The following is a 25,407-nucleotide window of genomic DNA, read 5'->3' on the forward strand; positions in this document are numbered from 1 at the left end:
TGTCACGACCGAGAATCGAACTTCGATCAACCATTTTGTAGGCAACTATGCTGAACTTTACACTACCAACGATTTTACTAATGGTGGCTTAAATTTTCATTATAAAAATATTAGAATTATAACTCAGAATTGTGTAAATCTCGGAGAGTCTGAATTCTCGCCAAATCAGTTCCAATTTTGTTTACTGTTAAAAATCTTATATTATAAGCAGGAACTTTATCTTCACAAGCACTTTTGAAAATTAAACTTATATTCAAAGCAAAAGTTCAATGAACCCGTAAAATAAATAAGGTACCGTCTCACTAACACTCTCTTGAAATTGTGGATCTCCATCTCATTTGAACTTGTGAAAACACAGATTTTAATATAAATATATGCCCAATTTTGAATCACGAAACACGCCCACAAGGCATTTCTTGTATTATTCTTTATTCTATGATTGAACCGGAGTTACAGACAGGGTCGATCGAAAATAGTAGTTTTAATTATAATTAATAACTACGTAGGTAACTTATAATTAATTTTGTGATTAAAAGGAGTTTTAATTAATTTAGAATACACACAAATACAAAATCGGTGGTGTGAATTATGTTTTATTAAACTATTAGAGTTATTACTCTAGAAAATACTTCATTCAAAGTGTGTCATTCACTGTTCCGTCCCTAAAAACGAAGTAAACGAAGGCGCCGAATTGTCAAGGTGCTGATAATACACGGAGAAAAATGAGTATTGCTAATTTATTAAAAATTATTGGTAATTTTGTTAAAACGGGACTGCAGGCCGTTTACTGATAAACTTTTAGTAAATTCCTAACATATCGGAACACGTGTGCAACACAATGACGAAATTCGTAAATATTATAATTTTTACAAACACGTGTTTCGACGTAGTGATAATTAGGTAATACGTTCGTATTTTACAAAAAGTTTATTACGAAAACTTTCAATTTATTAAGGGCCAGTAATCCCGTTTTAAACCAGATTACGAATAATTTGATGGGATTGTTAATAAATTAGCAAAAAAAAATATCGGTAGTTTTCGTCCGTGTACCTAATACGTGTACCTAATATCTCTCTTGAGATTATTTTTCATAAAAACGGCGCTACACAAGAATACAAACTATCCAAAGATTATTGATTTCAGTAATCACCCACCTAGGTGTCTACTGGTATTACAGGGGGCACCAAAATTTTACTGGCGCCAGTAAAATTTTGGTGCCCCCTGACTTTTGACGGCCGGCATAGTCCAGTGGTAACGCATTGGACTACCATTCCGAAGGTCGCGGGTTCGAACCCGGCGTGCGCAAATAAATTTTATTTGATTAATTTGTGTTATTTCACAATTAATTAATTAAAATAATATATAGTATATTTGCGGCACGTTCCAGAGTGGAAGATACTACCAGTATCGCCCTGGTGTAAGACCACCATTCAGAATTGAAACGTTGCTCCAAATGGCTTTAGCCGTGTTTAGTGACTAGATCTGAATAGCCAGGTACTTCCCCACCTTCCTCTTTCCCTTCCCCACTTACCTTCAGCCTCACAACATCCCCCAATTGGGGATGCCATAGTTTCACTGGCTCCAGACGGGAGCAGTTGTGACTCTTGTGAGGTATTCACTATAAAAAAAATATAAAAAAAGGCGCCGTTTGCCTCAGGGCCAGCCCTGGACGAAAGCAATAGCTGAGATGAAGGTACGACAGATTATACGAGAGAATTGAATCAATCACTGGAACAATCGGTACGCGTAATTACGTTTTACATAGTACTTGTGTTCCTACAGCAATTTACAGTGTTTCTTTTAATGTTCCAAAATTGGTTAAGAAAAATGTGAAACTTTAACAAAACATTATGTTATTTGGAATTTATCTCAGTCTCACAATGAGTTATGTCTTCTTTACCGTTGAAATTGCATCACAGAGATTGCGCTGTTCTATACATGACTGACAGCGCGATAGCAATCAAGAGATTCGAATATACAGGTGTTTTGTATCTCTCCTACCGGTATTTAACAAATCAATTAACGAAGTGTTACGTATATTTCACCCACATGCTGTTTGTGCACTTTTTGTGGTACGCGTGCCAACACTGCTTATATTCTTTTTTTTTACATCGGTGCGATTGAGTTTTTCCACAACACCTAATTTGGCAAACTGACGACGGTCTTTTCTACTAGCAAACTTAGGTGATTTTTTTAATTTTTCGACTCCATTGTAATATCCATACCTGACCGCACAATATAAAGTATTTTAAAAGCTTTGAATCTTATAGGAATCCCAAACTTTTTACAGACATACTGTACATACATCACGGTACCGGTGCATAGTCAAGAAACACGCCATACGCAGGTTCAATATTTGTACACGGTTGACATTGGTCAGTTGAGAACGGGTCGTTTCTTGTGTTCAGCTATCTATGTTTCCTCCATCTTACAGACCAAACTCAATCACGTGAATTTTGATACAGCTGATATCAATATATAATTAAAAGCCAACTTGTAATTGATTTTTATCCCTAGTAATTGTTTAGTAAAATATATCGGTAGATAACAACAATAGGTAACCTACCTAAGTATGTGTAATAATTAAGTGGAAATTTAGCGTTCAAATGTTCAAAACCGATTACATTGGAGCAATACTTAAGAATTTATCTTTTTCTGTTAGAACGGTGACGTTATGCACACGAGGATGCAAATGATTTGATTTTATTAAGATTAGTTTTATCTTGGCCTGATTTCATAAAGACATTTATTACGCTCTGAGAAAGCGATGTTTTATTACACCCAAACGTAGGTACTTTGCGAAACAAGCGTAATAAAATAAATTAATTCTATCATCCAATATATATTATTATTTCACATTCAATTCGCCGCGGACACTAAAAATGTCGATCGACTTAATTTCGAGCACTAGTGAAAAAATATTTAATACGATAATTCAGAACATCGTAAGCACATAGTTAGGTAGAAATACCTGCATTATTCACACTACTAAACAAGCTCGATTATAGATCACTTGAGGCTACAACTTAACCCTTTCAATACCAGAGTTCTTCCTCAGGAACATGAAGAAAAACGTTTATATCTCTTGATTTTGTAAAACAAATCGCCCCGTATTTTGCGTATAGTTTGTGAAGAATATTCCTCGTGGCGTCTATTATCCGCTACCTTGCAATCTTTCATAACAACGTATCCAGTTTCGACGTATCTTGGTGATTAAATATTATTTTTATGTTTTTTTGTTATTGTAAATTAATATATTTTAAAATTAAATAGGAGCATTCGTAAAATATTTTTTTTTTCCTCGCTGAAAAAATAACCCTTTGACACCTAAAAATAATAAAAAAATTTAACTTAGTACTAATTTTTCTTAACATTCAGCAATATTGGTAAAAAATTTCCAAGTGCCAAAAAATGAAGACATCTATAAAAAAGATTCAATATAACAACATTCAAAGATAATACATTGAAAGAATTAAAACTTAATCAAATTAAAACATTTTTTTTTTAATAGAAGATACAATATAATAAAATAATACATAACAATCTTAATTAACTAATTACAATTCCCGGTCAATGGAGAATTATGGTCTAGTCTAACTGGGTAGTTAGTCAATTTACTACTTTTTTTTTAATATTATAAATATTTATTTTAATGTTCTCCCATAATAAGCAATTGCTTGTGTGTATGGGATGAGGTGTTAAGTAAATATAACATCTAAATTTCTATATTTTCTACACAACAATTATATTTACAAAGGGATAAAATATTCCTAAAAGAATTAAAAGTATGTAATATTAGTAGGTACTAATTTTCAAATAAATATATGAGATGTTAGGAAGCATAAAATATGGTCTACGTGTGGAAACATGTTTTTACTTGCGGTTCTGAAAGGGTTAAGCGCTGACTGATACTGACCACTTTTTTGACTAATTCAATAAATTACGCGTTTTATAAACCTCATATACAGTTTGCAAATTTCTTTCTCAATTTGTAATAAATTTGCAATCAGCGTGTTGTTTATACTTCTTTATCCATGGCGCAATCTTTTGGAAGGAAATAAAGAAATTTGTGGATAGTTTACGAGAAAACTAAATGGAATCAACTCATTAAGATAAACTGCATACCTAAATGTAATTAAACTAATTGATTAATTAATTAAATTAAACTGCCACAAGCATTGATGTATATTTGGTCTATGGCCACAAGCAACATTTACATAATTCTTTAAAAAATAAACACCTAAAACATTATAAGTTATATCTTTATGAATGCTTTTTTAATAAAACTGCGACGGTTTAATTATTTTATTTATTTATGCATTTGTTTATTGTGAGAAACATTGAATATAATTCTATATCTTTCAACATACGTTTTCATTCGAAAGGTAAAATCTCCGTTCGTTTCTAAAAATGTCATTTTTTAAATACATCTATTTGATTTTTGATTTCGTTTTCTTTAACGAATGTATGAGCGTTATCCCGATATCTGATCGAGATGAAACAATGCATTCTATCAACTTATGTGGCAATAGCTCATACGCACGAGAACACATACTATTTTTTAAAAATTGAATGACATTACAACAGATCATATTCGAAATATATGTCGGTCCTACCTAATTGGGATTTGTTTCAGTAGCAGTGTGGTTGACTCAGTCCCTGTGGAGAAAGATTTAATAAAAGACAAACAAATGAGAATTATTTTCAGGTTCTAAATTTTTTACGGAACTGCGCTTGTATTATTTCTAATAGTTATTATGACAGATTTTAAAAATATACAAATAAACAAAAAAATTTTACACTAGCCCCACACAAGAGGTCCTTAGAAAAAAATCCCCTATGGCCTATGTCAGCTTTGGGAATGCTGTATGGAGGGGAAAGGAAGAGAGGGAGTTCTGGAAGGAAAAAAGTATTAGGGGTGGGTAGGAATCTGGGGCACAATGTGTCCGGGAGTGACGGACCTATGGATTTCATTCCTTCCACTGCAGTGCAAATCGATGGGTCGAGAGAGCCTGGATGGAGAAGTCAAAGGGTCTCCGTACCAGTGTCTTCCGATCTTGCCGCCACGCGGTAGGTGGGCAAATGCATCCGCCGCCAAGACCTAAACAAAACTCACCCCATGAACCCGGGCACCCCTGCTAAGTCACCAAACATAGCGAACTACTCGGGATGATGGTTAACCGATAAATGGTTCTCAGGACGGCGGTACTCATACCCGCTTGCTTCCCGAGCTATTTGTTTTCAACAATATTCCGCCCATTTCAGAAGAGAAATCAATATTTTTCTCGTTTTCGAGTTTGAGAGTAGTGCCATTACAGTTTTAAATTAAATGTGTAATATACGAGTAGTGTGTGTCTGTATGCGCATGCGCAACTCTTACGGCATCGACCTACCAACATAATATTTAGTACCTTTGGGCAGGCGCTAAGGTATGCACTTAAAGTAATGACTCGAGTGGGACAAAGTAGGTGCAAAGTATCATAGAATCACGTGACCCAAATCTCAGTCACTTCGGGCGAATTATATCACACGCGGATAAATATTCAACGAGGCGGTCCGGCGTAATATTCAATATGATTCAGTACCGTATTCTTGTGTAAAAGAGTTTTTATTACCTTATGAAGTCTCCCATACACAATACGGAGGCGGCGAAAAAACATGCAATATTTTTTTAAGGTTCGAAAATTTGCAAGTTTAATATTTATTCATAATAATAATATCTGTATATTTTCTAGATATTAATGTATTGCATTAATTTTGTTGTCGAAGTATGAATTTGAGGTGATTTTGCACAAAAACGGCGCCATATAAATCATCCAAATATTATGATTGTTACAATAAAAAAGTATTTTAAAAAATATTTATGGATTTTAAAGAATATTTATGGATATTTAGGATATTTTTGGATATTTATGGAAATTAACGATATTTATGGATATTAAGGAAATTTATGGATATTAAGGATATTTATGGATATTAAGGCTATTTATGGATATTAATGACATTTATGGATAAGGATATTTATGGATATTAAGGATATTTATGGATATTTATGGATAAGGATATTTATGGATAAGGATATTTACGGATATTAAGGATATTTATGTATATTAAGGATATTTATGGATATTAAGGATATTTATGGATATTAAGGATATTTATGGATATTAAGGATATGTATGGTTATTATGGATACTAAGGATATTTTTGATTATTTATGAATATTTATTTTTATTTTTTTTATTTTTTATTGTTATTAAGTTTAATTTGTAGAACTCCATTTTATTTATTTATTTTTTTATGTATACAATAATATTATTATTGGGTTTATAAAAACAGTTTATATTTAAACAAGTTCTGCTGTGTAATTATTATTACGCGTGACAGGTGTTTCGCCCTCTAAAGGCATTATCAAACAGTTTGATAATGCCTTTAGAGGGCGAAACAGCTGTCACGCGTAATAATAATTACACAGCAGAACTTGTTTAAATATAAACTGTTTTTATAAACCCAATAATAATATTATTGTATACATAAAAAAAAAAAAAAAATAAAAAAATAAAAAAATGAATATTTAAGTAGATTAATATGTATATATACGGATGATGTAATTTACATTGAGAGAAATTGATTTTTGCCCTCACGATAAATTAACATGCATTACTAATAAAATTTTAATTTCAAAATAATCACGAAAATGCAAAGAATTTTCGTTTTAATGCAAAAATATTCGGTTTACCATGAACACGTGCTCCGACATCATGATAATATATTATATATTCGTAAATTTTGAAAGTTTATTATTGCAGGCTTTACGAATGAATTGAAAGGAAACATGTTAATTCATTCGTAAGGCCTGCCATCCCGTTTTTAACCAGAATATAATCTAAAGAAATTCTTAACAAATTTTGAATTTTTAGGATATTTACTAATATTTACGGATAAACGGACATTTATGAACATTTATACAATAAGGTATGTACTAAAGAAAACGTTTAACATTTTTTTTCCAGCCAATTTAAATTTGTATATTCATTATATACTGGCTAGTTTTTCCCAATATTTGGAATAAAAACTAAAAAGTAGTGTCGTGTTTTTTTTACAGCCAATCGATAAATTTTGTGATCAGCTTTTTGCGGCTCCAAGAAACTAATTTTCTTTAACGTAGGTAATGTAAGATATTTCTTTCCACTAGAGACTTGCAACGATTCTTTTCCGATTTGTCAGCACAAAATTAGAATTTCGAAACATACTCCACATGAAACACAAGAAAAAATCTTCGAGCGAACCATAAAAGGAAAAATTCCCAAAGAGGAATCTCCTTTGATACTGTAGGATATTGGTTAAAAAATGTAACTTTATTATTTAATGTAAATAAGTTATTGAAATGTGTGGTCAGCTTTACATTACGGGGCGTGTCGCATGTCACGCATGCAATGGTATTTTCTGTATGTTAATATTTTGTAACTTAATAGTTCGGAATGGGAACAATTATTATTATTTTCACGACAGAAATGCAATCGATTCGTGGCAATGGAAATTTATGTGAATTATTCTCGTTGATCATTACTTTCAAAAATATTTTTACACCGGTCCCTTTTCTTAGGAACAGGCGTAAATTTAAAATTGGACCTACAAAATGATGGCTAATTTTAATGAATGTACGGGTACTAAGTTGTGTAAAATCTGAAAGATTATGAAGATAGTGTAAGAATAATGTGGTAAGCAATTAAAGAAATGTTCGTTGCAGTCATAAATAAATCACTCACTTTTCATTTGAGACTAAATACGGAATGTCCAGAAATATTGTTGTTGCAATAAATTGAAACACATTATTATACCGACGGCCTAAGTGGTTGAGAGGTTACGACCCTCGACTATAAATCCGGAGTTCGCGAGTTAATCCCGGTGGGCGCAAGTAAATATTATTCAATTAATTTGTGTTCTTTCACAATTAAGTTATTTGAAATTGAATGTAGTATATTTGCGGTATGTTCCAGAGTGTTAGATACTTTGAATATCGCCCTGGTGAAAGAGCGCCAGTCAGAATGGAACTTTGCTTGAAATGGCTTTGGTATTGTTTAGTGATCAGATCATTTGCTTTCCCTCTCCACTACATTTAGCCTGACAATATACCTACCCCAATTGTGGAATGTGCATGCCATGTTTTTACTGCCTTTGGCCGGTTGGAACCAGGACTTTTGTGCCGTATAAACGATAATAACCTGTTTATAGCACATTATCTTTACATCTCCATATTTATTTATATAAAGGAGAGTGTCATTGTGGTGGGAGGGTGGATACCTGGCAGGTGGCGTTTGTTTGATTCTAATACAAATCTGCAGTTTTGATTAGATGAAATTTTGCACACTTGACCTTTAAAACAAGCGGAAGGTCACTGTCTATATAAAACATTGAAAAACTCTGTATAAAGCCCGAATAATGCCGAGTACTTCAGGTATTTCAATATGAAACAAACCTGTTGACACATGAAATTCATAAGCAAGTTCACTTTTGTTACAAATTACCTACATTACAAGCACTTAACTTATTGGGTCGTTTAACACGTCGATCTTGAAATTGCCCACTTAACTTTTATTAGGAGTTTCGTAAACTGAATCGTAATCTCCAATGTAGTATGAAAAATACTTGGGCGTAAAGGGTCACTTAATCATTATTTGGTCAATCAAATTTGTACACAGTAGTACGGCTGCTTGCTACGCCTGTATTTATTCAAATGGGTATTGAAATGGGTGTTATAAATAATTTTAAACCGGAGCGGAGCCCTGATTAAATTAGTTAGCACGTGTAAAACGGAGGCCGATTTGTTGACTCCTTCGTCAGAAACCTCCAATGATATTTGAGGGGTTAATTTTATTTTTTGACTGAACCATAGACATTCAAATTGATAGGATAGGTAGGCAGCGTGACTCTCTCTTTATGCGATTTGTCATTATATGAATCTGACAGTATCAATATTAGTCCTTGAAAATAAATCTGCTTACTAATTACTAGTCTTTTCTACAATGGCGCTCAAATTGCAGGATGTGTAAAAAATTAACTACAAATCCCAAATCGGGTAAACAAAAGGTTGGGCTCATTTCCAAAATGTAGTATTTTGTTACACTATTTAGTTAAACACTTTTATAAATGTGTTATAATTTTCCTACCTCAGAGATTTTTTTTTGATCGCTTCGCCAAGCGACTTCGTTTAAAAATGAACATTCAGATCCTGCGTAGAAAATATTTACAATGGACAGCGCTGCAAAAATTTGCCTTATTTTAGCGAACTTTACTTTCTAGTCTGTTTTTTTCAGTGTGCGCTCTTCGGCAGTCAATATACAACTGATGTCGTAGTTAATTCAAAGCATTCTAGAACCCTCCTGGAGCTAAAAATATGTTCATGTGGTTTGCTTCCAGCTCGGCAAAATGATACCCAGATTTCATGTTAAGCAAGTCCATCAATTTGGATGTCTATGGACTGAACCTTCTGATCCCTCTATAAATATTCCAAACAGGTATAACACAATTTAATAGTATCGCAATAACCTTCAGAATTAACGATCCTAAGAAATACGTACGTTCACAAATAATTAATTCCATCCTTATCATTTTTTTAAAATATTATATTTTCATCTTCTTCTGCCATTTATCTTATTATTAGTTTTAATGCAAAATAAAACACATATCTCTAATCAAAATTAGCATATGGAAAGGACTTAACCTCGATTAACCTCGTGAATATTTATTTACCTTTGCATTATGTATAAAATATTTTTGTTTTTTTTTTAAACAATATATCAGAAAGTGTAACCTGAGAAATTGACAAAAACATTATTAAAGCTAATCTTCCAAAAGCCCCAACTCAACCAGATGGCACATGTAGTAGTTTGAATATTTGCACCTAATGGATTGTAAACAAAAAAATCTAGTAGGTACCGAACAATAATCATACCTTCGCTATAATATTTCATGTGGACCCACGCAAGGAGCTTGTTTCTTGGCAGACTGTGTGATAATACTCTATATCCAATTAAATTAATTATTTTTTTCAGTTGTAGGTACCTATAGTATTATCCAGTGGCAGCTCGTGCACTTCAACAGGGGGGTATAACTCCGATCGAAAAATGGAACCGATTATGACGTCATATGATTGCCTAACTATATCCACCAATAAAAAACTCTGAAAGTCTATGGAACAAACTTACAGAGTTTTTCACTGGTGTATAATACAATAAGTAGGCTAAGAATGAAAATTTAACTGTCTATATAGATGTTTTCAATGGAAATCTTGGAAGCCCTAACAAGTGCCCAGGGTAATTTATTATGACAATGCACCACTAACATAATCACCAGGAACAAGTGTACAAGGAGATGGACTTGCCGAACGTCACAGATGTGCGGCTAAGGTTTGTTATCTATGTGAGGATATTGTGTCAGCGCTCTATTAGAGCAGACACATACCTGGACGGATGACGAACCTCGTGCGGGCACTGTTGGTGGGCACGGTGTACTCTTTCGCTGCAGCAGCTGGTCCAGTTTCCTCACCACCAAGGATTCTTGCTGCAGAGTCTCCATCCTCTACCTTCGTCGAATGTCACAGCGGTGCTGCCAAGGTCTGGAATCCATGAGAGGACATTGTGTCAGCGCTCTATTAGCAGCAGACACATACCTGGACGGATGACGAACCTCGTGCTGGCACTGTTGGTGGGCACGGTGTACTCTTTCGCTGCAGCAGCTGGTCCAGTTTCCTCACCACCAAGGATTCTTGCTGCAGAGTCTCCATCCTCTACCTTCGTCGAATGTCACAGCGGTGCTGCCAAGGTCTGGAATCCATGAGAGGACATTGTGTCAGCGCTCTATTAGCAGCAGACACATACCTGGATGGATGACGAACCTCGTGCTGGCACTGTTGGTGGACGCGGTGCACTTTCTTGCTGCAGCAGCTGGTCCAGTTTCCTCACCACATAGGATTCTTGCAGCAGATTCTCCATCTTCGTGTCACCTGTTTCTGTACTTCATTTTATTTAACTTAATTTCAATTTCAATTTGTAATATTTATATTTTTTTGTAATATCTGCATTAACTGTTAAGCGCCCCTGAGGTGATATCTCACAAAAGCGGCGCTATATAAATCATCCAATAAATAAAATAAATAAATAAATATTGACTTATCTATGGTTTGTTTGGATCAATTTGTTTCACACAAAAAGCCCGGAGATATTGATCTAGTAAGTGGTTTATACATGAAGAATATATAAAATTTCTCAAAAATATGTTCATGGGCAAGTTATGTGCCTAATAGTGTGTTTAAATACAAATTAAATTAAAATCTCTAAATGAAGGACCTATATACCTACCTATGCAAGAGTAGTAAAATAAAAATAAAATAAATCTTTGCAAAACACCCTGATTCTTCATCAAAGTACTCTGACGATTCGATTCGCATTCCTAGTCCCAATAATTTCAAAGAAAAAGCCTCGCAGAATAATCTCGAAGCGATCGCATATCGCTTTTGTATCTCAACTATCGAAATTGAAAATTATCCGAAATCCTTTTTTATTATAGTGTCTGCAAATGTTAATTGCTTTTATGTTTAAATATTTTATTTTAGTACGTTTCGAGAATATATGGCACTGAATTGTTCCCATTATCCATCTGTGTAACCGTCCCCTCGGTCTAATCGAGAGGGACCTAGACGCTAGTGCTGCCGCCTATTCAGCGTAGTCATGGTAGCTCACAAACTAACTTTAAATCAGGATAGAGTTACGTGTTCCATTCCAACACGACGAAAAATATAACTGACACACTTCGATCCAACACCAATTCCATGAAAAATTCAGATTGCAAAAATTATATAAGACTTACGAATATGATCACCTCATAAATCTTCAGCAAAAAAAAACAATTAATTCTAACAATAGTCATAAACCAACCTATTCATTTTAGTGGGGCATGAGTAAGTCAGTCACGTCACCTTGTCATAATAACTAACAGCTAACAGCCGAAGTGGTGGCGTTAATATCAAAGCTCTCTCGATGGCCATTATTATACGGAGACTTGTGAAATCGAAAACAATGCGACTACCATTTTAATTTAGTGTCACGATTCAATTGATTTTACTTATGCCCACATTCTCTCCGTGGGGGCATACTGGACCCTTAGTTACATAACTGCAACAAAGCTTAAAGCCAGACCAATAACTAAATATTATTAATTTATTTTATTGATTTATAATGATACACGATATTTGATATAGACATATACATATAATATATGCCACACTAGGTGGCTGGCTGTTTCATGGTGACCAATGGAACAGTTTTTTTTAGAATTAAATATATAAACATGCTGAAAGTGGAAATACTTAAATAGAAAATACATGCATAAGGATTAGATTACATACATATATGTACATTAACATACGTATATATGTTCACACACATACACATATGTATACATACACACATATATAATACATATGCACATACAAATATATATATACATACATACACACATATTCACATATACATTACATATGGCTGTGTTTCGAATAAAATACCACGAACTCACTCAATAAAAGAACTCGAAAACCCCTCAATAAGCGAAACGCGACACTGTCAACAATTCTCCCACACTCAAACAAAAATGCCTACTTACTACACAAGTTACAACTTATGTAGTACATATTTCCTATTTCTAAAACTACTTTATCACTCTCATTAGTCTCATTACGTTTAATTTTGTTTGTAAATTTTGCTGAAAACCTTTTCATTATAGTATCTGTACAAAATTTTACAGTTATTTGATCATTGCCTTAGTAATTAATATCTGAACCTTATGTGCAATAAAGAATTGTTTACATATTGATAGGGACTACGGACTCGTGATATTCAAGATGGAAAGTACAAGAAAGAATGATCCTTTTTTTATCTGAAGTTTCTAGGAAAAATATTTTCTATGATAAATGAAACAATATTACTTTGTTCGAATCACTATAAATGTAATCAAAGTTGACAGGTTTCGTAACAACCCTTCCTTCCTCGGCATAATATATACTAACATAACAATACAAAATACTGGGTTAACATATATAATTATGTGTTGAAGTGGGGGTGGAGGTTGGCCAGGGATCAGTGAATGGGGGAAGGAGATGGAAAGGACTTTGAATGAGAAAATATCTAAGGGACAGTTAGACAATTGTTTTTTTTAATTGAAAATAGACTCATATTGATGGATTTTTTAATTTCTAAAGCTTCTAAGTTATCGAAGCGTTTTTCATTATTGGTTATTTATATTTAAATTAATAATAATTTGTTAATAAGTGATAATGATTGAATTAATATTTTTTTTAGTTATTTTTCTTATTTAATATAACCATATAATGCCAAATAATCAAAGTTTGGATTAAAAAAATAAAGGGATAAATACGTCTAAGCGATTCAAATCGGAAAAAAGTTATTGATACTCAACCAAACCCGATACAGAATTACAAAATCATGAATTTGTAATACAATCATATACCGGCTAGTCTACAACAACCTCCATACATAAATTATTACTATTATTTCCAAAAAGAATTCATCACACTCTCAGTTTCAATATTCCCGTCCAAATAAAGCTTTAGGCAAAGTAAAGCAAGGTGTTGCCGTAAATACAAAATTGAAAGTACGTAATAATGCACGACACACAAACATAAAAATTATTTATAAAAATGGTGTATTCATACCTTGAGGCATTCGGGAAAGGGATAGTCGAATTGAATATCTACTCACAAATAACTCATTTTGACCATTATTTTTTTGTTGAATCCGTGAAATAGATTTGTATTAGGTCAATTTCATGCACTAAATATGTAACATTTCAGAGTGAAAGATTACTCGAACAATTGTTTTAACTTTGAAACTGATGTAGTGGTCATTTTGACCGCTCGCGGCATTGGAACGCACTCCCTCGCCTTGCTTGTTAAGGCATGATCGTGTATTTTTAGTATTTATGTTTTCGTGTATTGTACTGTAATAGTGATTTTTTGGTTCAAAGGTCTAAAGTTACAACTCAAGTGTGCCTAGAACCGTTGCATTCGATTTATCTCTGAAAGCAGTTAAATCGTATGAAGTTAGTATCGAAAATTCGTCGCCTACATAGTAAAGAATATTCAAATAATATCGACATTTTTACATGTGTTTTACCTAAATTAAACTTTTATGGGAAGATAATACTTCAAAAATGTTTAATATATTACACCTTTTTAAATTTTATTCGATTGTAAGCCATTTTTTATTGTTACTAATTTACCCTTGTAAAATATTGTAACCATATGCACCCAATGTTAAACCCTATGGACGTATTAAATATCTAAATACCTTGAAAGTTGTAGAAGTGTCCTTTAGGCAATAGCATACCCTCAGCTAGTCCCATTAAGTTGCTGGGTTTTGTGTCCAAAGCTAAGATGAGGGCAGTGCAGTATGTTTAAAAAAATATTTTTTGGCATAATTATCCACACGAGTAGTTTTCGGCATATTTTTCCGAGTTTTCAAAACGTCTTATCATACGCCATAAAATGTCATTTTGGACTCTCAAAATTTGGTCATTTACAATATAGGATATTTAAAAATTTAGGATAAACGGTAAAATATAGGTAAATTCATGGACTATATAGAACTATAATCAGTTTATATGTCTCCGTATTCAAATTCAGAGGTATGATTTTTTTAAATGAGTGCGAGAAATTTGAAAAAAAAAATCCCAATCATTCAACTCATATTCCAGGTTTTGACGCGAGCAATCGAGTGGTAATGACTCAAAATAAAGATATCCACACGCGATTAAACCTACGCACCTTAATGGCTATTGATTTTATATTTATAATTTCATATATGTATTTTCAAATTTTCATAATTATTAGATGAATAACTGTAAACGATTGGACAATTAGGCACTCGTATTTATAAAATTCACCGTTGATTATTGTGCCAAAAAGTCCGATCATTGCACGGTCATTACAGTGATGACCGACCAGTGAGGCACGGTTTAGAAAGCTTAGTGGAATGTGAGAAAATATAATTAAAAAAATTGTCCGTAAAACTCGTCTAAATGTTCGTGACTTGTTATTTCACCTGCTCTTCAGACTGTTCTCATTTCTCATACAACTCACGCGTTCTCGACTCTTTACTCTGCAAAGGTCGTCTTAATTGACATTACATACTCTCATATGCTTTTTACACGATGTTTTTTTCATATCGACCCCATATGGAAACTATAACTGAACCCATATGAAATATCTTTGCTATGTATGATCATTTAAAAAAAAGTAATTATGACAAAGTCCTCCTCACCAGGAATTCCTGTTCTGAGGCGGACTGTAGGTTGTTGTATGGGTGTGGATTTCGTGTATGTTGATTTCTTCATGTTTGGTGACTGGATTATTCATTATTTAAAATTTTATTGAGATTGCCATTAGAGACATATGGGAGAAATATTTTGGTACTGTACTTAATTCTAAAAAATAGAAACTTTAAACTAACTTTGCCATGGATCACATGGAAGCATCTCTTATTTGCCTTTGCCGCCAACAATTCGTCGAAATACACGCTTAATCACAATACCGAATAGAAAAACACATTCACAGTCAGTAAGAAACACAGTAGTTTAAATATAAAACGAAATAAATATGCAACATTTTCACATAATATTGTTACATAAAACAGTGACAAACAACAAATGTCAAATAATGTCCGTCATCTTAAACTACATATATGAATTTTTGTTGTTTGTTTTTGGGGTGTTATGCCGTGTTGCGCTAACTCCTTCTTTAGCCGACGTTTCGGACAGCGTTGCAGTGTAAAAAAAAAAAAATTTACACATCTTCGGATCTACCGGATCTGCCCTGATGATGGACACTGCAACGCTGTCCGAAACGTCGGCTAAAGAAGGAGTTAGCGCAACACGGCATAACACCCCAAAAACAAACAACAAAAATGCTTTTGGCCGTGAGAATCTAAAAACTTACCTACATATATGAAAATCGATACCAAGTGCTTTTTTGTGAAAAGACGATACATTTTGAAATTTGGCCAAAAAAGCATCGTGTGAAACGCCCAGCAGACTGGAAAAATTAAACCTGAATAATTTTAAACACTACGCAGAAATATTTAGTTATATTTCACTCGTATGAAAATAAAATATTAGCTCTGGATTCTAAATATGTTTCATGGTGTTATCTTTTATCTTAGAAATAATATTACTTTTGCAGTAATTTAATTCATTCAAACCGCGCATGCATCAATTAAATCTTAATCTAGATGTCAAAATCTAACCTGTGGAAAAGCAATCTATAATTATTTTAATGTTGTAAAATTGAACACTGTGTTTATCCACTTAAGAAATTGTATCAAAAACTACAATAATTTGTTTGGCGCCAGAACTCTTAATTGGGGTGGAAAAAATGTGAAACTTGTAGAATTTAATTAATAATATAAAATTAAAATACTCTCATATGTTGTTAATAAGTAAGACGATTATTATAGTTTTGTAATTTGTGTTTAATGTAGGTACCTCTATGGCCCGATATATCAGATGACATTAAGCTCGGCTTGGTAGGACTGTCGAGCTTAGCACGGCTTGGAACTTAATCAGTATATAGGTCGTAAGCCTATTTATCAGCAATATTACATTATACAGGAACGTGTATAATTTTTTTTGTAAAACCAAAATACTTTCTACGTGAATGGTATATCTATGCTCTCTAATCTCATCGCAAACTTTCTAAATGTCACCAACAGCGGTCTTTTTGGCCGGCGTAATTTACGAATTGATTTTTAAGTTCACTTAAATCAGCATGGTGCTGTATGCGAGGATACAGCTGTTTTGCTGCAGATGTGCACTCTTCGTTAAATTATGACGAACTGAAAAACAAACTGTGAAAACCGTGAAAACCATTCTTATAACATTTTATCAGACTCTTTAAGATTAATTATTAATTAATAACTCATTGCTCGAAGAGAGCAATATAGAAAAGGGAAATATTCTACCGCTTATCAAGGTTTGAGCCGCAGATTTAGCCCGATTAAATTTGAGCAAGGAATGTCGTACATTGCGAGGATACAGACTGACTGATATTATAACGGCCCAATAAGGTTGTTGTAAGATTATTAAGTTACATAGGAAAACTAAAAACAATAAATATTAATAATGTTCTTTGGTCTGAAGTAAGTGATTTATTATGAGACCGTTATCAGGTGGGTTAAGCAAGGTTATTTCTTATCGTTCATCGTTGGAGTATTTTCAATTTACTTTGAAAACTCCTACATTATTTTATGGAAACAATCAACTGCTTTATTATCATTTCTGTATCGTGAAAATTAGATTAGTTTCTATTCCCTGGGAAACCAGATAAATATTAAATCAATTGTATTCAACTGAAAGTTGGATTATTATTAAGTCCAAACACAGATTATTCCGCACAATACAATGTTGTACCTGTCGTGATTATAAGAACATTGTATTTTGTTGTTGGTCAATTTATATGGTGCCGTTTAGTGGTTAAATTAAATAGCTTGAATTGTATTTCAAAGTAGTACATTTAAAATATAGGTAGACACGAGCTTGAATTATTTGATTGGTGAACTTACACATTTCCGAATTTATTATAACATAACTAACTAACCATCACGCCGTTTCCCCGCAGGGGTAGGCAGAGAGGACGGACCGCCAAACAACTCGGTCTTGGCACACACTTCTTGCCTCATTCACATTCATACATCGTCTCATACATACTCTTCTATTGTTCTGACTCTTGACATGGCCCGACTCAAGTATCTGATTCACTTGGTCGTGCCATGTCTTCCTCGGGCGTCCCCGACTTCTGCTACCATTCAAATTTGCATCATATATTCTCCTTACACTCCTTTCTTCGCTCATTCGCTCTACATGCCCAAACCATCTAAGCGTCCCTTTCTTGATCTTACTCATTACGCTTACATCAGCCTTGCACTCTTTGCGGATATCCTCATTCCTCACACGATCATACATGGTTTTACCACACATACGCCTCAGGGATCTCATTTCAACAGCATTCAATCTACTTTCATCCTTTCTTTGCCAGTTCCATGCCTCACTTCCATACATCAGGGTAGGTACCAGCCCTCCATTGTGGAGACTGCTAACTTCGCTTCTTTGGACAATTTTTTGTTAGTGTCAACTGCGTTCAGTCCTCCATTAATGGAGTTACCTGCATTTACATTATTTTATTATAACATACCTACTTAAATCATACTTACTAATTATTTGGTCATGTTTACATAATACACTTGGCGTCATAAAAATCGCACCTATTGCGGAATCTTATGAAACAATAAAGCGATCGTCTCTTTCGAATGTACAGCATAAAACACGCATTGAGTCACGCCTCCTGACGAAGCCATCGGTCTTTTGAAACTGTTGGAAAACGCATCGAATGCAAAACGGCTTAAGCTTAGGGCTTATCATACTGTCGCATCCCTGATTGCAGTAGTGCCACCACTTGCGTTTTTCTCAGCAGTGGTGTCCATTTTAAGGGGTTGTTTTCTTATGCTAATTATTGACGTGTGTCCTCTTCAACATTAATATGGTAAATGACTTATATTTGACTTAATATGTTTATTTTAGGGACCAGGTAGGTGATTTAAGTTGTGGCACCGGCAAAAAGTATATTTGCAACATTTTTTAACGTCCCGTACTCGGAAAATTTGTATCGTTTATGAAATGAATCTGTCATCTGATAAGAGTTCGTTGGATGTGCTTTCAATTGATATAAATATTTTTTGGGTTAGATGTGTGCTAGGAGAAACTATATATTTTCTAAAATGTGTGATTTTTGTGACGCCGATGTGTGCTAGGAAAAACTATATATTTTCTAAAATGTGTGATTTTTGTGACGCCGAGTGTAGTTACGTAAACTCATCTAATGAAAATGACAAAGAAATACTACACAGGGTACAAAAAAAATATCATCATAATCACCCCTTACTGCGAACAAAATTATAATTTCTAACCATAATATATAATTTCGGCCCACCTTCTGCGTGGCGGGCCGGTTGGGAGATGCTGGTTGAGGGAGACCCTTTACAACCGGTTACCGCTGTCCGGGCCGCTCGATAGTACAGGGGCCCGACCCTCAGGCTCACGACTAAGGGTGGGCTGCCCCATCAGCGAGTGAAAAAACCCCGCCACTGCTGTTGTGCCGGTTCGTGACCGGAGGGGACCCAGCAGCAGCGTTTGGGGCGCATTGGATGCCCTCTCCAGCCGGACTCTCCCAGCCTATCGCCTAGCACCGCAGTGGGTGGGCTGGAACCAAACGCTCATCACTCCTGGACAGCCTGAACCCCAGATTCCTACCCACCCCTCATATTTTTCCTTTCCAGACCTTTTCTTTCACCTCCTACCCTTATAAAAAAAAAAAAATTCATGAACATACAACACAACAATTTTAACATCGTTACAGCGGCGAGTAGCAGGCGTCCCCGGTGCGGGCCAAAACTGTTGGAAAATTTTGCCAAAATTCGCGGCCTGCACACAAATTTAAATTCCGTCCATCACCATCTTTTGTCCCAACGTCCCAACCTTCTTTTCCTATCCGAAACTCAGATAGCCGAGCCGCCAGACTCCTCCTATCTGGACTGCCCGGGCTTTACCCTCGCAAGCAAATTCCGACTGAAAGGAGGAGTCTGCCTCTATAGTCGAGCTGACGTCAACTGTGTGCGACTATTGAGTCTGGAAAACTCCAGATTCGACGTAATGTGGGTGCGCGTCAATCTTGCCAGTACGGCAAGATTCTACGCATGTCTATACCGCTCACCGAACCATAGCGAATCAGACACATCCGAGCTCTTCAAACATTTGAGCGATACTATTGATGATCTCTTGCCCCGCTACCCTTCGGCCGAGTTTGTTGTTCTGGGGGACTTCAACGTTCATAACGAACCATGGTTGAAGTTCTCAGGCCCAACGGACTCGGCTGGCCGACAGGCGGAATCCTTTGCCATTTGCTACGGATTAGAGCAATTGGTTCAGGAGCCTACAAGGGTTCCTGATGTCCAGACTCACCGCTCCAATCTGTTAGACCTATTATTAACTACTGTGCCACACGGTTATAAGATTGACGTCACAGCGCCTCTGGGATCATCTGACCACTGCCTAGTGACGACATCAATCCCCGTTAGCCTCAGACCAACCAATGAGAGGCTGAGGAGAAAAGTGTGGCACTATAGGTCAGCAGATTGGTTCGTTATGCGGGCCCATTTCAACGCTTTTCCGTGGTCAGCTGTTTGTTTTCGGACTTCGGACCCTTCAAGATGTGCCCAGAAGATTGGTGAAGTCATCAAATCGGCGATGGATGGCTTCATATAATCGACTACTAAAGAAACTGGTGTGGGCTCAAAGCCGTGGTTCAGTCGACAATGCTCCGAAGCAGTCCGACGAAAAAACGCGGCTTACCGAGCCTACAACACATCTCGAACGCCCGAAAGCAGATCAGCATACAACAAATCGGCAAAGGAATGCAAGAGAATCATCAATAGGTCGAAATTTTTGCAAACCCAGTTTGCCACCTCTTACCAGACCTGACGGCTCACTAGCAAACACCGCCACCGAAAAGGCTAACTTATTAGGGAAAATGTTTGCGGAAAACTCGACCCTCGACGACGGGGGTGCTGTTCCGCCGTCGGTTCCTCACTGCGGCTTCTATATGAAAAAGCTGAGGATCCGGCATCGGGATGTACTCCACGTCATACGGGGGCTCGATGTTAACAAAGCTAGTGGACCTGATGGAATACCTGCCCTGGTATTGCAGAGGTGTGCTGCGGAAATAGTTCCAGTTTTGACAAAGCTCTTCAAAATGTCCCTGAAGTGTGGCACTGTGCCCTCTGGTTGGAAAAAAGCGGTAATTCACCCTATTCCCAAGAAAGGTGACCGCTCCAACCCGGCCAACTACCGCCCCATAGCGATCACATCAGTTCTGTCCAAAGTGATGGAACGTGTGATCAACGACAAACTGCTCACATACCTCGAGAAGAACAAAATTATCAACGACCGTCAATACGGATTCCGGCGGAACCGCTCGTGCGGTGATCTTCTCGCGTATGTGACGCATGTTTGGGGGCGGTGCCTGGAACGTCACGGTGAGACCCAAACGGTCGCACTAGACATATCCAAGGCCTTTGACCGGGTCTGGCACCGAGGACTTGTCAACAAATTGCATTCTTACGGACTTCCCGCATCCCTGTGTTCGTGGATTGCTGACTTTTTAAGGGATATGTCGATTCAGGCGGTTGCTGACGGTTTCACCTCTTCCTCGCACTCCATAAATGCTGGCGTCCCACAGGGATCGGTTCTGTCTCCGACTTTGTTTTTGTTGCACATCAATGACCTTTTGACATGTGCACCGATTCATTGTTACGCGGATGACAGTACAGTTCATGATAGCTTTTTGTTTGACAAGCCCCCAAAGGGCACACAAACTCCAACGGCTCGGAGGGCTTTGAAGCAGAGAATGGACGGTTATCTCGAGAGTATTTCCTCCTGGGGTAAAAATAATCTCGTCGAATTTAATGTTTCAAAGACCCAATCCTGTCTGATTACGTCTAAAAGGGATCCAAATGATAATCTAGTCTCCTTCAACGGAAGCAATCTTCCGAACAGGCCTTCCATTGATATGCTTGGTGTAACTATAAGTGACCAGCTCAGGTACGGGGGCTCCATCGAAGCCAGAGTAAAGTTGGCCTCTCAGAAGCTGGGCCTACTGTACAGGGCCCGCAGATACTTTAATAGTACACAACTGCTCACCCTGTACAAATCGCAAGTGCGCCCTACTGTCGAATTTGGCAGCCATCTCTGGTCTGGAGCCCCAAAATACCTGAAAAAAACCCTTGACTCTGTGCAGAAACGGGCGGTCCGTTTGATAGATTCCCCAATCTTAACAAACGGACTGCAATCTTTAGAGCACAGGCGTCAGGTAGGTATGCTGTCCTTGTTCTATCGGTATTACAATGGAAGATGCTCTGAGGAACTAGCGTCATTGATCCCTTCGGCACCGGTGCGTAGTCGGGATACACGCCAAACGCGCGCCCAACATTTGTACACAGTTGACACTTGTCACATGAGAACGGGTCGCTTCTACGATTCGTCAACAGCTCGGCTGTGGAACGAACTGCCGGCCTCTGTGTTTCCTCCCTCCTACAACATGGGACTCTTCAAGACCCATGTTCACTCCTTCCTCTCCAAAAAAAGACCCTCCACACAGCATCCCCAAAGATGACATAGGCCTCGAGGGAAATTATTTTCTTCAGGGCCTCCTGTGTGGAGTAAATATAAAAAATATATATATATATAAATAAAACTGAAATAAATCAATAAGAATTTTGGGATATTGGGGAATTCTTAGACAAATAACCTACATTTGATTGTCCCAAAATCAAGACATTGAGAATACATCTATTATTAATAAATTACACAGTTTAGAAAAGTCGTTGTTGTAATGGCTCTATGAAGATTTAGCCAAATGTTCACTCTTGTTTAGATATAATTAATGCAACTAAATACAAGGCATGCACATACTAATTTTTTTTCAAAAAGTAGTTTTTACCTTTCGACATTCAGCACCAGAATAAGACAAATATTCGAATTAGCGACGCTTCGACGAGTAACTAATAAAAACATTTTAGAATATTATTTTCCAATTATTCCGTTGTAAAACCCTGACTAATTAGCCAAGTCTAATCGCATCTACACTTTACACTCCAAACAAACGCTTTCTAATTGATAGTAGTCACGGGTTTATACTGAACTCTGTATTGGTGTTTAAATACTAAGACTTATTGTTTATTATATAATGAAACTTCCTTAAAAAATACTAAAGCGTCAATTTTTAACTATGATAACTTTTTTTAATTGCATCTTACTATACGCATAACGAGTACCGAGTACTAATAGTATCTGCGGGAATATCTTGCAGAGGATTTTTTAAGAAGAGGAAAATGTAATCATTTTAAATACATATAATAAATAGCCTAAGAACGAGTGGACGTGTGAACGTGGGAGCTGGCACCCGTATTGGGGCAGCCGTATCGGGGGAGCTGTAGCGGGGGAGCTGTATTGGAAGAGCTGTATTGGGGGAGTTGTATTGGGGGAGCTGTATTGGGGGAGCTGTATCGAGGCAGCCGTATCGGGGGAGCTGTATCGGGGGAGCTGTATCGGGGGAGCTGTATTGGAAGAGCTGTATTGGGGGATTTGTATTGGGGGAGCTGTATTGGGGGAGCTGTATCGGGGCAGCCGTATCGGGGCAGCCGTATCGGGGGAGCAGTATTGGGGGAGCTGTATCGGGGCAGCCGTATCGGGGGAGCTGTATCGGGGGAGCTGTATTGGGGGAGCTGTATCGGGGCAGCCGTATCGGGGGAGCTGTATCGGGGGAGCTTTATTGGGGGAGCTGTATCGGGGCAGTGGGGGAGCTGTATCTGGGCAGCCGTATCGGGGGAGCTGTATCGGGGGAGCAGTATTGGGGGAGCTGTATCGGGGCAGCCGTATCGGGGGAGCTGTACAATATTCTCATTGTTCGTACGCTCTAAGCTCAAGGCTCCCGTTCAATAGAGCCGTCGGTCAATTGAGTCGACTCTTTGAGCCGTACCTAAAATTGAGCTGGTACCTTGGCTCTCGCTCTTAAGATTCGTGTGAACCCTCTAATAATAACATCGTTGTTCGGTTTGCTATAGAGGTAATCTTTAGGAATAAAGAAAGAAGAATACATAATATATTATTACTGACTGACAATATATTTAAAGAGCCTTTAACTTAAAGGTGGAGTGATGGGATGTGTTTAGACTCGTCGAATTAGAATAATTACTTAGTTTCAGGTTCCAGGTGCGCTGCTCCTGCATGGACCAGTATCTTGGTAATTTTGTTTTAATACTGATAATAATGTTGTTGCTTCTACTAACGTGCTTTGTCCTACTAACTGTATGTATGATTTTTTATGAGTGTACTCATTGCCTTGCTAACATATAATAGATTATAACATCTTTGCTTTTATTTTTTTCTTTCAGGAATGACACTGGACGTCTATATTGTTACACTCTCCCTATAAGGGAGTGGAATAGCCCTTTTTCCCTGCCTGGTACAGGAGGTGTTTGAATTGCCTATCTTTTGTAAGCGCTTAGCTTCCTGCACTGTCCACTGCGCCACTGTGCGAAGGTTCCTATTGACCATGTTCTACAGTTTCTTGGTGTTCCTGTCGGATGGAGTGAGTTACTTTGTCCCCAGGGTCCTTTGAAAGTCTCTTTTCCACTATCTTCATAGGGGTCATGTCTGACCACTATGCTGCCGGGGGAGGTGAGAAGGGATCGAGTAATCTTCTTGCCATCCCACTCGTCACTGTCTCTCATCAGAACTGCCGGTGGCTTGCCAGGATTACGCTGCTATGGGAACGTATTTAAATTAATTAGTGTTTTTTTTGTCATAAATATTAATTGTCGAGTCTTCGGACTCACATAACATTGTCAATAAAATCTCTAATATTCTTAATGGCACTTAGTCCTTTATTTAAGAATTTACTTTCAATTGTTTTACAATTTACGTAATCCAACAAATTTTATGATTCTTGATATGGCGTAGAACTCAGTTGAAGCTGTGTAGGGTTAGAGGTCATCAAAGTTGCCATTGAATATTGTTCATATTTAATGCAATTCGTTAAAGTATTTAAATTTTTCACATGTCGAGAATATCGGAGAAACAGAGAGGCCCATCGAATACAATATTCTTCCCATTAGCACATGTCTGTGTTTTAATCTAAAAATGGTTCTCGTTTCTGATCTTTTCGGATTAACTTCAATGAACCGTGGTCTTTCTACACCGTTCTCCCTTATTGGTGGACAAAGCCTCAAATTGACCATTCCACATAATATTATTACACATCAAATTTAATGTGTTATTCCTATCTTTGTTTCCTTTGTAATGTATATTCCATTTTATGAATGATGTCTCTCCACTAGCTTCAAGAACAAGAACTAACTGCCTTAGATGAAGCTTCGATTAAATATAAAAAGTAGAGTCATGACGTGAGAACCGATAGATAGACCCATCTGGTCCTTATATATATATTTTTCCAATTGTACGTCGGTATCCATTTTTTAAGTCAGATCAATCTCAAATTACTCATAAACTTCTTTAGTTCAGTGGTCAAATCTTAAGCACCTCATACCTTTCTATATGCAATAGTAATAAAAATAGATTAGTTGAAGACTTAATAATCATATAATTAAATTTATTAGTTACAGCTTAATCAATTCAGCACAGTGCACATGTTCGCCAATAATTACTTCATCACGACAGGTTGGAGGTGACCTCCAAGGAGGAAGAGTATATTGCGTAACGAAAGGTCTC

The sequence above is a fragment of the Hesperophylax consimilis genome, chromosome 14, assembly GCF_061612785.1.
Source record: "Hesperophylax consimilis isolate HC1 chromosome 14, BYU_Hcon_1.0, whole genome shotgun sequence".
Lineage (NCBI taxonomy): Eukaryota > Metazoa > Arthropoda > Insecta > Trichoptera > Limnephilidae > Hesperophylax > Hesperophylax consimilis.